This window comes from Melospiza melodia, chromosome 5, assembly GCF_035770615.1.
Source record: "Melospiza melodia melodia isolate bMelMel2 chromosome 5, bMelMel2.pri, whole genome shotgun sequence".
NCBI classification, from domain to species: domain Eukaryota; kingdom Metazoa; phylum Chordata; class Aves; order Passeriformes; family Passerellidae; genus Melospiza; species Melospiza melodia.
The window spans coordinates 5,370,044-5,383,211 of NC_086198.1; the positions used below are offsets into that span (position 1 = coordinate 5,370,044).

Below are 13,168 nucleotides of genomic sequence, written 5' to 3' on the forward strand. Positions count from 1 at the left end.
TTATCCAGTGAATCACATAAGGAGAGCCTTCCTATGAAGAGGATTCCCAAGTTTACCTTGGCTTGCAAAGTATCGCAAATTCTAAGATTTAATATGGTCCTGCAAGCTTTGTATACATTTTGAAAAATAACTCTAACTTGTGTAATAATTTATTTCTAGTATGTTGAGTCTGCTTTGGTGTCAGAGGAGAGAACCTCTGAAAATACCAATCACTGGATACGAAATACTGAATTTTTTCATATCCCGTGTTTTTTTCTGTGCAATTTTTGTAACAGGGAAGGTTATCCATCTGTAAGTCCCAGAAGGTTCTCAAGCAACAGGGCTGCTGCGTACCTGGAAGATTTAACTGAAAGAGGAAATCTCTGAGTTGGGATGAGATATCCACCATAAGCCTTGGAGTAATATCCCCCAAGCAGTGATCTGTAGCAGGATAATTTGAAAGTCCCCTAAGAAGTGAAAAGTGAACTGGAGAAACCAGAGACTTCAGTGACTTCTGAGCTGTGGTGGATGGAAGATCAGTGGTAAAGCTGCTACACAGTGAGACAGACTAAATAAAACTTTATAATTGTTTTTCCTCCTTTTTTTTTTTTTTTTTTTTAATAATCTGTCGTATCCATCTCTAGCCATTATGTAGCTGTGGCCAGAGAAAATAATTGATTTGTTGGAACAGAAAGCCAGTCTCTGCTAGAAAAGCTATGATTCTTTACAAAAATTCTTCTGTGAAATTACTCTGATATAATGCTTTTCCAGTTCATGGGAAAAGCATGGGGTTTTTGCCAGTTCCTTCTGTACCCCTTCCAGCCTTCAGAAAAACTAGCAGAATCCTATAATTAGCACTTCCTCTCCTATCCTACCTACAGGTCACATTTTTTCAGGTTTTACTGTACATAAAGAAGACAGAATGAATGTAAGGAAGAGAAAACGAAGATACTGTATAAGGTATAAATTTGAATACCTTTTTATTTTGTCATGCAAGCTTGGAATCTTTTGAGACAATAAAAAATAAAATTGAAATCTTTTATCTCAAACAAGCCAGAATAGGAAGGAAAAGTCTAGTTTATCTATACTTAATCTTTCCATAGAAAGGATCACTTCAACATTAGAACAATAAAGAGCAATAGAACTCCTTGGGGAGTTTTTGTGAAATAATTTAAAACTGCGACAGCAATTATTTATGAACATGTGCCTCATTGCTCCTTGAATCATTTCTACTGGTGTATAGAGTTAACCTTAGATTCCCAGAATACTTCAACTGATATAGCAAAAAACCTCCACTCCCATGAGAAACAGCACTGCACTATATTATACCACTTAGTTTTCTCATCTAAATGTAGTCTTGAATTGTTCTGGAAAGCATTTCTTCTCATGCCTGCTTGAATATGCAACATTGCAAGACATGCTTCAAAGTATAGTCAAGTGAAATGATTGTTCAAAATCCTTGAATGTGTCAAACAACATTACAAAAGGATGCAATTATTTAATCTTGTGTAATAAACATGAGCATGGGAGTGCACGAGCACAGAATACGGACAATTTTTGAAGCCTAAATATCAGGAAATGCGTTTTCCTGATTTTAAAGGGAAAGACTCTAATTTAAACAGATGAGTAATCTAGAAGAAAACAATTTTAAAAAATACTTCAAGTACAAAACATCTGGAAGAAATTTATGTTGTATTTCTACTAATAATCTTTATAATACTTGCCTTATGGTGTAATAGGTTAAAACATTTCTTTTGTTACAAGTACAGGTATCTGATTTGCAACTTGCCTCCCACTGAATAATACCCACATATCCTATTATAGTTTCCTTCAGGTACTAGAACCCCAGGCAGCCTGGATATTTGAAATGATTTTAAAGAAAGTAGATCCATTTTAAAGAAACTAGATTCAGTCACTGTTTTGCTTCCAACTTAAAGGAAAAACTACATACAGAAAGGAGAAACAAAAACTTTTGTAGTTTCTCGGTTCTGAGTAAATTAGAACGTTATACACGTGTAAGAGAAGATCAATTTGTTGCTTTGGGGACTTATCCTTTGTTCATGTCTTCTACAAAAACCTAACTAGTTAAACCAAATGTATTTAAATGCTGACATCTCTTTCATCATAAATCTCTGAATTAATCCACTAGACTTCACATAAGTCTGAATCTAGTATTTTTGTAGTGCCCAATACAACAAATCTAGAAGCAGGGAGATATACCCAGGAACATTTGAGCAGAGGTTCAAGTCACCTTTGAAGCTATTTAAGCACATTTTTGCTGATTGAGCTTCCCTGATCATGCAAGCTGATGCTGTAACTCGTACTGGGCAACACCAGCTAAAAAAATAAAATGGACAACAACAAAAAATAAAATTACAACAATTCCCAGTTAAGAGATGATAACTGCTAACAGGAGTGACTTCCCTCCCCCAGATTCTATGGTTATCTTGATCTGTATAAAGCCACAGCCCTGCCCATGTGCCATAAAGGCACATGGTGTACCATAAGGACCAAAAACCAGATTGCTCTCTACATCACTTGAAAGTTAGACATGCCCACTTAAAGCATCAAAAGCATATTCACAATATTTTCTCAACAACTTGGAAAAAAGGTCTTCATTTTCTTTATTGCAAACATCACCCTCCTCATAAATAGGCTTTAGATGAGGATGTACAAATGATAAATTTTCCTCTTCAGCACACCCATTGACCAGTAAGATATATTAAACAAAAATAGCTCCACTGGATGTGTAATGGAACTTGTAGGAGTTCAAATACCCACATATTACTTTTCACTTTATCTGAAAGTGACAGATTTAATTTTACAGTATGTGGGGTATGTTTGTTTGGATTTTTTTTTTCTAGTAAGCCTTTATATCTTTTAAACTGGATGAAAAATTTCAAGTTAACATTTCATTCAGCATAAAATCAGAAGACTGTCAAAATGAGACATTTTCTCAATATTTGCAAGAGAAAATCCAGCTGTTTGTTAATCTGTTTCCTTCCCTGTAAACTGTAGCAGCACAGGATAAAATCACTCTTTGACAGGGACCTCATATTTCACTGAGCTTCATATTTAGCTTAGCTTGTTATACAAAGAACCTAGGGTATATTTTTTGTTTTTAATTGTATCAGTGGAAGTTGGTTAAGCTTGGACATTACAGCTGATCACCATACTCAGAGAGCAAATAAATCCTTTGTAAAGAAATCTTTCCAGTTTAATGTTTTAAGCAGGGAAACTGTTAACAGTGCCTCAATTATCAGCTTTTCACATAAATCCTCCACAGAATTCCATTCTTGGGGTGAAAATCCTACCTTCAGCACTATCTTTGTCTCCTGAGAATTTTTCCCCTCTACTTGACAATTAGCTTTTCCCTCCCTAAAACTACTTTATGTTCTTAGTAACTCCTGTTCTTTTGCATTGGAAAAAAGAAAACCCAACTTTATTCAGTGAAAACTGCTGTTTCTCTACATCAGTTTCAGAAGACTGTCAGTATTCTGTATTCTGCTTTTCTAATGTTTGTCTTAAGACAAAATTCTTAGCTCTAAAGCCCAAATGCAAAGAAACAAACAAGCATTTGGAGATTATGTGTATTAATATATAATGTATTTTAAAGATAACCCAACATCTAGTGTAGCCTCTGAAGAAGTTTCCAGGTAAATTATAAATCATTATTAAACTAAACACTGCTGCAGTGTAACCCTAAACAATGTATTAACTGTTAGAGAAGGTAGACTCCCTGGTGCAAACCACTGTCAGTATAGAAACATACCAGAAATTAAGGAATATTCAAGAAATAATTTTTAGTTTGCTAAAAACTTTAAGTTAGTAATAATAATAAAAATACTTCTTAAATTAGCTCAGCTAAAACTGTAATGTTCGTGGAAAATATGAGATGTGTTTGCTTTGCAATTTACATTCACGTGTAGATATTTACATTAACTTTCATTGATATCTGCATGCACATGCTGTTGATAAGCAGCATCTTATGAAAAACTCCATTACTTGTGGACAAAATCCAGTACTGCTCACCAGCTCAGTAATGCAAGGTCATTCTAATTACCTCCTCCAAACTTTATACTCCCCTCCGTGGCACTAGTAATCATGAGGACACTTTGAAATGCTGATGCAGCATTATGCTGGTTTTGTTGTGAAATATGCTATATTTAACGCTAATCATTGGAACTGCATATTGGATATTTGCTGAGTTTACCTTTAAAATGACATATTATGAACAAGGAAGTCCCCCACACCTGAAGGATTCATAAGCAGTCCTGTTACTAACACTGGAGAAAGTTACAAAGAGTTCCTTAAAAAGTCCACCTATTGGGCTAGCCCTCTATCAATAAATCAGTAGCTAGTGACGACTTGTTCTTCCTAGTGAAGTTAAGGATCTTGGTGCAGCCTAAGTGCAGGCAAAGACTTCATACATTCCCCATCCATTTGACACAGGCTAAAAGGTAAAATGCACTCCACCAGATTAAGATCACAGAAACAATCCCAACTCCAAAAAAGGCTGAAAAAGTGTAGACTGTTTTACAGAAAACTACTGGGCTGCTTTAGGGAAAGCACTGTCAGATGACCTGAAGAGATCAAAATCTCATAATCTGACTCAACATTGTGGCTAATAGCTGAGCATTAGAAATGACAACTAACACGCTGTAGCATGATTCCCAAAATTGTCACTCTATAACAAAGCGCTTCCAGGAGGGAAGCAGCATTTCATATGCATTTTTACTACAGCAATCTAAAATAATGTTTGTTTTGTTTTTTTTTTCTTGTGGTAATAGTCATGGGCAGTGAATCAAAGGTCTGCCTTGCCCAAAAAATTATATTCTCCCCCTCCCTGACATTTGGCCTAAAGTAGATGCCTGGCAAGTAGATATCAGAAAATATATATCATTCTTGCCTCAGTGTTTTCCCAACAGTCATTTTCATTTAGAGCCTTTTCTGATTTGGAAATGTTTTCTGGGTTTGAATTTTGTGTTAATTACCTCACAGCTCTTAGGGCAAAGTTTCTTTTATGCTAATCAGCACATGGTAACAGAAGCAGAAACTGATATTAATTTCAAATTTTACAGCTAATATTATGAACGCAATACATTTGTGTCCCATTCAATTTTGCAGCTAGCAGTGACTTTGTTGGTACAACATGCAGCCCTTTCCAAAACATTGTCTTTTGAAAATTTCCAATGATTTATATGTTCCAGTCTTCATTTCTGTGGCAAGGGGAAAACCCTATGCAAAACCAGAATGAGTTGATTTGTAATACAAAATTGCTTTTATGTATAAAACTATGAGTAAGAACATCCAAAATATTATTTTATTATTATTTACATACCTTATTTAGTAACCAGTGCTTTTTCCTCCTGCTGTGTCTCTACTGCAACTCTAAGTCACCAATCAAGATCTCTTTTATTGCTATATATAAGCTCTTTAATAGCTTAATTCCATCTTATTTGAAAAAAAAAGGCAAAATTATTATATTCCACTTCAGTATATTTGCCACAGATTTCCCCATGACAGAACATCACATTTTCCTTAATTAGGAAAAAGTTCCCTTATTAATAGAGTGACTGACTGCTCAGCTTCAGCCAAGACCTAGACACAGACGCCCTCAGAGGCACAGTTAAACTTCAAGCCTGAGCATCTTCTTTTATGTGACCAGTAGGGCAGCTGTAATAACCAAAGCTTATTTGCTTGCTGAAAGAGTAAATTGTCCTCTTACATAGGGCATTTGTGCCCAGCTACAGGGCAGGAAGCTAGCCCAAGTTACATGCAGGAAGCAGCTGTAGCACTAGTTAAACACGTGTGTCTTAGAACATCAAAAGATAGAGAAGTGTTTACATGGTGGCCTACTGTGCTTGTAGAGTGGACCTCCTCTCAGCCAAATGAAAAGTGAAAAAGGCTTACAGAAGAACAAGATGTAAGGACAATTCTTCTCATTCACTCTTTATCTATTTGAAAGAAGTTCAGCTTTAAAGCAAAGAAGAAAAAATGGTTGACAAATCTGATTGAGTCTTTAGGCCATAGATTGTCACCACGCAATCTAGAAACACCTACATCTGAAATAATTTAAGTTAGCAATCTTACAATAATTTATGTTGCAAATGATCTGTAAAAACACACTCTCAGTAAACAGAAAGATATTATCTCACTTTCTGCAGCTATAATATGCCTTACCTATCTACCTCTGCATGGACAAATAGGTACACACCCATTGTCTGTTTTATACATACCAGATGCAATCTTCTATGTTTGTTTACTTTTTTAGAGTTAGCTGAACAAAGTACAAGAGGATTGGCTAAAAATTTCATTCCCATTAGAACATAAACTCAGTTCTCCTAAGACTGCTAACACTTTGCTCTCTATCCCATTAAAGTTGTAGCAAATGAGCAGCTTTTTGAAGGAAACTATGCCAGCAGCTAAAATAATCAAGGTCTACATGAAAGCAATAAACCAGAGGAGAATAAGACGGAAAGATATTACTACAATTCTGATATTTAGACCAACTGATCTTCTAAGAGTATCTTTTATGCTTGTATTTTCTTTGATCTACCAACAAGCTTTTTTGTTTGTTCTTCCAGCTTCATGTGCTCTGTGCTAGATGAAGAGCTTTTACTTATGACTCATTTGTGGAAGCAACCCTTGAAAGCATGTTTCCCACACAGTCATCATCATTTTGATTACATGCCAACAATGCTTCTTTATGCAAAAAAGGACTAAACTCCCCAAATCCACAAGTATCACACACTTATCTCAAAGCTCATCTGGTTGAATAGCATGACAGACTCTTCCTCAGTTACTGCTTTACAAAACTCTCATCTATGTGAATTAGAGTATACCAATTACTTTATATGTGGAAGTAAAAAAAAAAAAAAAAAAAAAACAAACGGGGGACTCAAAAATTACTTAATTTACTATAATTGAGGAAGTTTTTATTTAAATATAGCAGCATTTTAATTAAGGACTCAGGTTTCTGCACTCTCGGTCTGTCTGTATCACCAGGCTTTTGAACTGCACAAGCACAATTTACAGGTTCCTCTGGAAATATCTAATGGATTATTCAATTTCCTAATAGTTCAGAGAAGTAAAGAAGTACATTCATGTCAATGCCATGACTTTTATATTAGTAGCCCTTCATCCTTGAAATAATCTTTGTAATTTCTTATTGGTAAAAAACTCAGTACTTTAAAAAAAACCAACCAAATAAAATCTCACAAAAGTTATTTCCCCATCCTCAGGATGAGCAAACAAAACAAAGAAACTAAACCTTGACAAACTGAACTGAGAAATAGACATATCAAAAAAAAACAAACAAACAAAAAAAAAAAAAAAAAAAACCAAAAAAAAAAAAAACCAAAAACCCAACAATTATTAGAATTACCAGAATGGACAGAACTTCAAAACACAGAAGATGCAAGATAAAATAAAAAAATATTATTTAAATATTATGACTAACATATTGCAGTAATGATAAATTATATCCTTTAAAATTATTTATCTATCCAAATTCTGAATGTTAATGTTGCCCTTCTCAGGGCATATAGGTATTTTTCTCATTAAAGTTTTTCATTTTTTTAGGTGTTTTACTGATCAAACTTCCAAGAAGGCACCTAAACCTACTGATTTTTAGAGACATTAGATTAAAGTATAGTCTCCCACTCTCCCTTCATTTTTAAATATAAGGCTACTATTTCAATCAAAATCAGCTATTTAGTTTTGTGCGAATTACTGCAAATGCAAAATCCTATCTAGTAATAAACCTTCTCCAGTGAAGCAATGAGTATGCATAAGAACAGTCATCAATAGAGATGCCCAGATAATGGGCTCCCTGCTATTCTTCATCTCCTTCAAGCCATAGGGTATTTCTACAAAGGCAAGAAATATAGCTGGACACAGAGAACATAAAAAAAAGTTACCCCTAAACAGTGGAGCAACTCTCAAATGGGCTTTTTAACCAATGTGTGTTAGAAAAGCTGAGCTTTCAGGATAAAGTATACATGGGCCTTGAGGTGTCATCACAATTGGTAAAGAAGTAGACAGAACAGCTTCGCTATTTATATTTATATATTTATTTTGCACTATGTGTTGGATATCGGAATATATTCCTGAAACGCCCCAGAAAATATTAGTGCATAATGAGATTTTTTTTTAAATTACTAATAGCAAAAAACACATTTCCATATTATAGTTCTGATAGCAATGGAATCCTCCCTTTTTATGCAGTTGAGAGAACTTCAAGTGATTAAGCAGAAAATATATCTTTCTTTGCAAGGTCAAGTACTGTCTCTTAAGCAACTGCTGTGAAGGCCTTAAATTCATTTGGCCCACTTCTGGAAAAATATATCATCTCTACTTCTATCTGACTCTACCTTCTTTGACATTTCTTCACTGCTTAGTTGAGAAGCAAATGATGTGTGTTGGCTCAACATTATCACAGCATGTGGGGACAAACAGGTTGACCAGTTAAAATAAAAGCAGATATCAAGAAAAAGTAAAACCCAAACAAAACAGTTTGCCACAAAACTTTAAAATGAAAGCCTAATACTTCCTATTCATTTGTCTAGAAATCAAATTCCAAGTTTTCTTTGGAAGACACTTTACTGTTCCTCCACCCCCAGTCTCATTTCAATTAAAAAAAACCCAAAGCTGAGCACCCTCAGCATATTTCAAAAAATAGCATCATGTGATGCAGAGGAACCATTTTCCTCCACAGAGAAGACTGTGATCAGAAAAATTTAAACATTTTTGTCATTATCAGGAAAGATGCAGTTTTCATTTATGTAAATATTTGTAAATATTTATACAGAATCCTTCAAAAGTACTCTGCTGCTTTCAAATGTAACAGACCAGTAGCAGTAAATAAAAAGCTCTAAAGAACAAGGCCTATAAAAATAAATTGACCAAGAAAAAATTATATAGCATTTCCTAAAATGCTGCATCCTTCCCAGCCCATGATCTTCATATTACAAATTAAAGCTGATTCTCCCTTCAAGGTCACTAACTCTCCCCCTTAAAAGAATAGTGAAGACATGATTCAACATTTGTGTCAACTTGTATGTACACCAAAACCACTGGAGGTAAGCTGTTTTAAGAATACTCAGCTTCTTAAAGGATTTAATCCAATCTCAGTTCATTGTACCACAGCTCGAAGAGGTGCAAGATTGCATAATTGTTTGTGATAACTCACAAGTAGAGATGAATTTAGGAAAAGAGGCAGGAACTTAATACTACATTGAAAAACCAATAATCAAAACTAGTCTTAATAGAGCTTTGTAAGGACACTGATTGTTACAGACCCCTCAAAACACTACAGGGCTTGCTCCTCTGATCTTGATCAGACATTGCCCCAGGCGATGATGTCCTGAGGTCATAAAAGCCCTCCAGCAGCAGCACACTCTGCTTCTGAGTGCAAGACTGCCTGTCTCCCTCCAACAATCCTTATTCAGTATCTAATGAAAACCGAAGCAAACTGGAAGCTAATAAAAGATATAACCTTCCTAAATCAATCCCTTGGTAATAAACACAGCAACTGATATAAATTTACTTTTATATTCAATTTTACAGCAGGTGTGTGTTCAAAATTCATTTACAAAGGACATAAAACCTTAATGTGGACAACAATTTCCAATTGCATTGTTTTGCATGGAGACTGTTACAAGTGTTAAGAAGGGCAGTGTCTTTATGAAAGACAATTAAGTCTTTTTTAAAATTATTGTTGATGGCATACAGCCACCTATTTTTAACCCTGGCTACAAAATCCCAACACAATAACCTAAAAATAGCCTACTGTGAACTACTTTTGTACCTTTGTTCAGTCTTTCAGAACACTGACTTGTTCTCATCTAAAGTATAATTTTCTGCTATTCTTGTCTCCTGTTATCCATTAAAATATAATAAATCTCTATTTAAAGTATAGTAACTCTTCCCATTTAATTTTCTAATAATTTTTAAAATTTCAGAAAATTCTTTCATAAACACAATTATGCCCATTCAATGAAAACACTGGGAACTATAGCCAACTGAAACAGAAGTCTTTTACTCTGATTGGGTTTTCCCTCTTGTGAAAGACAACTGAATGTTCTGAGCAAGAGCCATCTGATCCACTGAGAGAACCTACTTGCATATTTCAGCACTGGCAATATAGTGGGTAGTCATATCATCTTCCTGGAGCACATTTAACGTAAACATCAAGCACTTAAAAAGAAAACTTCTTCATTAAAAAGAAATTTTAACACCTAAGTACTTACTGTTACTTCCTGGCAGTAGAATCTATGTTCTCAGTGAAAGCATGAAGCTGCAGCTTGAAGTTATTGCCTGTTAAGAAGTCAAAACAACAAATATATTAATTCAATATAGAAAAAACTTTGAATTGCAAAAGCTAATAATAATCTTTTCTTATACTATAAATAAGAAATATACCCACAATAAAGTCTATGTCTCTCCTCCCTCCTTTCCCCACACGAACTAAGAATCACAAACTCAGGACAAGTGGAATTTTTGTCTTTATAGAGACACTGTCACAGAATGAGCTAACAAATTCTGCCTCGGGACCACAGAAAAAAAATTCAGAACATGCACAAACAAAAACCTAATGGAAAAAATAAGCTCTAATATGTTCTAACACTTCAGCAGCAGACACAAATTACGGCAATGTGGACACTTTCACTTATAGCTGGCAAAATAAATAGAACCAAATACTGAAGACATGCATTAGATATAATTCTGCTGACTTTTTAATACATTGAAACCAAGATAATGGTAACTCCAGATTATCACTTATTCCTCTGGATTTATCAAAAGGATCAGATCCAAGAAAAATTTAGATCTGATTGCATTGCCAATGCTCATTCTCGTATATCAGCTACAGCAAGTGATTAAATAGGAAAATAGGTTCAAATAGGTTCCTACACGGATATATTCTAATTTCGACATAAAAAGCATAAAAAGAGGTTTTTCCTTAGAATAAACAGAAAGTCAACTCAAAAAAGAATTTTTCATATGATTTGTTCAGTCTTACAGGTAATCCTACTTGTATTTTCTCTTCCATCTCTAGAAACATCAATTTCTAGCAAATGAAATAACAACAAACATCAATTGTATTACATATTGGCAATGTCAGGTCTTTAGGATTCATGAAAATAGTTAAGTCCAGAGATTCTTTATAAATTAGAAGTTATCTCTCAATTCTTTATGTGACACCTCACATGCCACAGTGGAATGAATAAAACATGTCCATGTGCCCTTAACTATTGAGATCCTATAACTGTAGAAGCAATATGAAGGTAAAAATTGTCACTCCAGATTATAATGCTACTCCAAAGTAACCATGTATTTTCACTCATAAAGACATCTTTGTTTCAATTCACAATCCATTTTCCTCCAAATCATAGGCAAATTCTATGATTCTTTAAGTAGAATTTTGTTTTGTTTTAAATCCTACTAGCATTTTACACATTTCATATTACATAAAAGCTGAGACTTAATACTAAAGATGAGACACATATCCTGTGACATAAAGCTTATTTGCAGGTTTATCAAGAAAGTTTCATTTCAGGAAACTGCAGGTTTCATTTTATATGGCCTTGAGATCAAAATGGGGAAAAAGTAGATAATAGTAGGAGACCTTTGGATAAAAGACAGCAAACAAGTTTAGAGCAGCAGAAGTTTGGGCAAGTGTTGGCAAAGTTGCATGATAAGATTAAATAAAAGTCACAAACTGCTCAGCAGTGTGAAGTAATGACATAAAACCATTCTACTTCTTATATTTTTCACTACAAGAAAAGCTAGAAACAAATTCCAAAGTGAAAACACATTTTGTCTATTTTAAATGCTAATATTATACACAAGGAGTCTTCTTAAACATAGGAGACATGATATCATTTTGTTTTTTGTACACCCATTGAAAAATATATAATAGGTAACAAGTCACATCATATCTGTTTTTTTCCAATATTAGTCAGTAGTATTCATTCACATCATAAAACTTGGACAATTTAGGGATTTTATTACTTCTAGATTTGTTAGGGGATGTTCTGGAACATGTCGATATGCCAGAAGGCAAAATAAACATTTTCTATCTCAAAGCTTAGTGGTTCTCTTTGTTTGTTTTTAATATTCTCACTTAACAGAGTTAACTACTGTTGTGAGTCAAGAATCAGATTTAATTCAATGTGTGAGTTAAGAAAGGATTGCCTTAGTTCTCCATGGTATTAGCAATACCTGCAACAGAATTTGTTTCCTCTCACTTCCTACTTCTATTGTTAAAAATATTAATAAAATTATAAATAATATACATATATATATATATACACACATATACATATATATATATCACCCTTGTGACTGTCCCCCTGTGGCAGAATGTCAGAGATCAGACAGCTACAGAAGCCAAACTAGGTAGCACTGCAGACCTTTTAGCCCTGGTACAGTGAAAGCCAAGGGAGAGATAAACTCAAGGCAAGAACAGAAGTGAAGACATCATGTCTGGTCACTCTGACCTCTCTGACAAACAAAGATGAAATAAAGACTTCACTAGCAAAAGAGACAACAAAGGGCATTACTAGCATAAGAAAAACAATTAGAAGATTGTGTTTCTAAAGAGGACCAAAACAAAAGCATCAAATTAGAAAATTTTGTACAAATGTAGTGCCCAATACAAGAGATAAGGTTGCAGCAAGGAGGAGGACTGAGACCCAGCAGAGCAGATTCTTAGGCACTTCAGGCTGCAGGCAGAGAGCAGAGCTAGAACTTTGCTACAACAACAAGGGACCCTTTTTGCAAACCAGAATCCAACAAAAAGTGAAATACCAACACAACTGAGAAAATTAGGCCAGTAATGTTTGCTAGACAAAAAAAATAAATCACAGAACTGTGAGTACTGGAAAGATGCTTTGGTAGTGTTGATGTCATTTAAAAATATTACAGTAATTTCTTCACATTAAAGCAATTTTTTATTACGGTCTAAAATCCCTGTATTTTTTTCCTAAATAAAAGAAACCTTGAGATTAAAAGCTCCTGCAAGCAGCTGCAACTAGAGTGCTAGATAACGAGCCTAGGCACAATTCCAAAACACGGGTATGAACGGATCGATCCTCAGTCTAGCAGCACTGCAAGCCCACAGAGCTCCCCGTGCTCACAGCTAGCCCCATGGGCAGTGTCAGTCCCCCAGGTTTGGGGGAGGCCC

General features: G+C 34.7%; 1 protein-coding gene across 14 annotated transcripts in view; it reads right to left on the reverse strand.

The window, feature by feature from the left end:
* Positions 1 to 13,168, reverse strand: part of TENM3 (teneurin transmembrane protein 3) — a 1,293,822-nt gene that overhangs the window by 964,385 nt on the left and 316,269 nt on the right. For all 14 annotated transcript variants that reach the window (XM_063156143.1, XM_063156142.1, XM_063156144.1 and 11 more), the window contains exon 4: positions 10,233 to 10,299. The gene's annotated coding sequence lies outside the window, so the exon portion shown is untranslated. The remainder of the gene's footprint in view (positions 1 to 10,232; positions 10,300 to 13,168) is intronic.